The following is a 4,069-nucleotide window of genomic DNA, read 5'->3' as shown; positions in this document are numbered from 1 at the left end:
ACATGTAATGTTTTCAAAATCAATTGAGTCTAGAAATAATTCCATATTCAAACCAACTCTCTCCTCAAGAATTTGTGCGTATTAGTTGTTTATGTTTATTTGTTTACTTGTTAAAATCTCATAAACAAAATCAAACCAAAAATATGTTCAAACTTTATTAGTGATATAACATGTTTCTAATAATGTTCTATTAGGCAATTCCTTGTGGTTCGACATAACCCTATACTATAGTACAATTGAATCTTGAAATAGATGCAAATATAAAATAGTAAAGTGTTAACTTATAAATTTTATTTGTTGACAAAGAAAGAAAGCATTCAATCAAAGTGCAATTTAATTCATAAATTTTATATTTGTGAAAAGAAAAAATACACAGTCATAATGAGTGATTTAACTACTAACTTTTACTTTCTGTCATTTATTTTTTGCCTCTAACATTTATTTTTTGTCATTTAAATTCTGCAACTAACATTCATTTATTGCTCTATTTGTTTATTCTTTACCAACCTTCCATAAGAGAGTAGTTCAGTTAATAAAGGAAAACGAAAATAAATATCATTCATTATCACTTGTATTAATTTTCTAAATTCATACCATTATACCCGCATTAGAATTAATCCAACAAAACCGAGATGATATGAAATTGTTAATAATTCAATAAATCCAAGTTTTTGATTAAAAGAACATTCTTGAAACCATTACACCGGCATTGGAATTTATTCTAACAAAGTCGAGATGACGAGCAAAAATCGACCTGTTATTAAATAAATCAATCAGAAACTTGCCTCAATAAGTAGCAAGAAAAACTCTTTCAACAACTATGGAAACGAAAACTAATACAGAAAAATAAATTCCTACATGAATAGCATAATGAGCCACATAAGTTCTCTAACATCGTAGATGAAATATTCCTAACAACCATATTGACTCTTTATTTCCTAATGAATACTTTTTATTGCCTAATGAATACTTCTCCTTATTGCCTAATGAATACTCCTTGTTATTGCCTAATGAATATTCCTAACAGATTATGAGTCATATTAATCAACAATATCATGTCAATGATTGAGATCATTGTTCTTAACCAATGTGCACATCATGTAAGTGAATTGGTCTAAATTTATGTACATCAAACTCTAAAATACAATTTTCACATTAGAGAGCCTTGTCACTTATAAATTAAATATTATGAGGGTTGATTTTTCAAGTAATTCAAGCTTTTGCCTCTAGTCACAACTCACAACCAAAAATATATCAGATTATAGAGAGATGCAGAAAAGCTTTATCAGATATCACAACTCACAAAGCTTTTCAAGTAATTTAAGTTGACTTGTGAGGTAAAATGCTTAAAAATTATCATCTCTAACTTATAAATTATCATCAAGAAACTATAGATCCAATCTATGACATGATTAAAGGAAAACTCCAATCCAAAACAAAAGCAATTAGGCAGCATTGCTAGCAGCTTGAAAAAAGTATAAATTAAATACAAAATGATGGTGAACACCACAAAGGAGATTAGCCACCCTAAGTATGCTCATTTTTCATCAATGTGTGTCAGCTTGATATATAGATGCAACTGAATTGGCACATTCCAACTTAATATGATATTAAACCAGATTCATAAAATTATGTATTGTTAGGTTTTATTTTAGGAAGCAAATTCCTGTTAATGGAAGTAAATTTGTTTCTTTTGATGTATGCAATATATAATTGTTAAATTACTATTTCAGTTCACTCATGCCTCTTGTCACTGTTGTATATGTACAACCGAGTTATTTTTTTTCTTCCATAATTTCCATTATTTGTGTTAACGTAAGTCTATGGGTAATATTAAAGTTGTTTGCCTTTGTGATTTGGAGGTTAAATCCTCAAATCTTGCAAACTAACAGTCTCTTTGCTTTTGATTGCAAGGATAAGGTTGTATACCACATGGAAATATTTAAAGAAAATGAATCTTAAAAGATTACATCAAAGCTGTTTTAACTTCTTGCTAAAATAATGGAGCAAAAGTTTATAGTTCCACAAAATGTTGACACACGTGTACGTATGTTATCAGAGCATCAGGCATCTCACGATGCTTATAGCTCCAACATAGTAGAGTATATTTATTTTCAATATTAGATGAATTTAGTCCTACATGCACATTTTTATAGCACACTCCACGGTTGGATAAATCGAAGCCAGTGTAATTAAAGGCTTGATTGTTGTATTTTAGGGTTGGGTAAGATGATATTAAACAAGAATAGCAGCACATGAAAGCCAACTTATATGGTTTATACCCTTAGGTTTGTTGTATAGTTACTTTGACTGTTAGATTTCACCCATAAAATCAATTGGCACTAAGTGGAGTTATCCAAAAGTTGGAATGCATGTGGAATTTTCAACACTGAAAACAGGCTTTGCTTGAGGTCTTGGAGATTTCAATTTAATTTTAGTGCATAGGACCATTTTAGCAACTGCCATGGATAGGAAATATGGCATTGATTACATGTTTTCATTCTTCACAATTATGCTATTTTAAAACTATTTTCAACTCAATTTAGAAAGGGTAAACCACTAGTGTTGGATCCTATTGTCATATAGAAACAAAAAATAAAATGAAACAACAAAAAGGGCACGAAAATGATGAACCAAACAACTTTCAATGAATTGCGTCCCTCCTATTTCTTGATGGAGTAGATTTAGCTTCATCAGGGTTAGCAGAACCAATGCTCTCTAATGAGTATGAGCCACTATTTCCCCCTTGCACCCCTTTGCTGGCCTAGAGCTTCAGGAAAGGCTTCTTTTGACTTGAGCAAACCTTGACAGCCTTGTGCACGCTCGCTCGGTTTAATATCTCCTCCATCTTTGTCACTACTACCAACTCCATTGCTCAGCCTCAATGATTCAAGTTCCTTTCTTAATGCTATCAGGTCCTCTGCCTTTGCCACAACATCCATGTCAAAAAATGACTAGGGTTGGGTCCGGATTCAAAAAATGGCCCAACCAACATTTTGGGTCGGGAAAGGGACAATCCTTAACACGTCCCAACCTGGCCAATGCTCACCCTTGTTGGGTATCAGCAGGTCAGAATACACCTAGAAGGGGGTCGAATAGGTGTCGCAGATCACTTACTTCACTTTTGCTATATTTTGCACAAAACAGAAAGATACCGCACTTAATCGATTAAGCTTGGTTTTAATCGATTAACTAGTGCTGGACTTAATCGATTATACTTGTGGATAATTTATCTTAATTCTTGCAGTTCTTGATTTTATGGTTTCTTACAAAGCAAGTTACCGATTACCAATTCTTATACACTTAAAAATGATTATAGAGATTACATAATGATATTAATACAGATTATAATATGTAATACATAATCAATCAATTAACAAGAATATAAAGACTAAAAGTAAAGGAGATTAGGGTTAGAAAATTGTGCACAAGGAAATTTTTATCCTAGTTTGTTTGCGGTCTACTACAAACTATATCCAAGCCTCCGCTTCTGATCTCGGGAGATTTTTCTTCTTCAATATTGAAAATGTTTGATATACACAAACTTCTAATAAATGAAAAAAACTAAGACGCTACTTTCCTGGACTCTACAAGCTTGGCAGCCTCAGTTTGACCTCCCTATCTCACCTACTAAGATCACATATCTTTTTGCGATTAGGCCCCATTCAAGTATCGCTCGCTCCAAGCCCTCCTAGTCTCCGTGAAGAATAACCATATCTCTTCTTAAAGTGAAGTAATTCACCAAGAGATCCCTTTCCTTGTTTGATACAGATTTTGAGTTTTCTTGAGTACTGAATATTCAGATTTTGAAAGTGAAAAGTGTCAAGGATAGCACTAGCATGTCTTTACCTATGTTTTGATGAAGACAAGGTTCTATCAATGCTTGAAGATCGCTCAACAATCAACATGCCTTATGCTCATTTGGTCATATCTAGACTAGGACGTAATTTGAGTTTATAATCTAAGTAGTCTGGGATGTGTGCTGTAGTAAGTGAGTATAGGTTAGGTGAACCTAGGTGCTAGTCTCTTAAGCCATCTTAATTGTCATATCATATTCATGAGACATATC

The 4,069-nt window shown here is 32.6% G+C and overlaps 1 long non-coding RNA gene across 1 annotated transcript; it reads left to right on the top strand.

Moving 5' to 3' along the window:
* Positions 2,234 to 2,602, top strand: LOC109327901. The gene is made up of 2 exons (XR_002105367.1): positions 2,234 to 2,411; positions 2,473 to 2,602. It is a non-coding gene; the product is annotated as an uncharacterized LOC109327901 (long non-coding RNA).

This window comes from Lupinus angustifolius, chromosome LG15, assembly GCF_001865875.1.
Source record: "Lupinus angustifolius cultivar Tanjil chromosome LG15, LupAngTanjil_v1.0, whole genome shotgun sequence".
Lineage (NCBI taxonomy): Eukaryota > Viridiplantae > Streptophyta > Magnoliopsida > Fabales > Fabaceae > Lupinus > Lupinus angustifolius.
The sequence above is the reverse complement of the archived record's forward strand: the minus strand, read 5'-3'. Positions and strand labels throughout refer to the sequence as shown.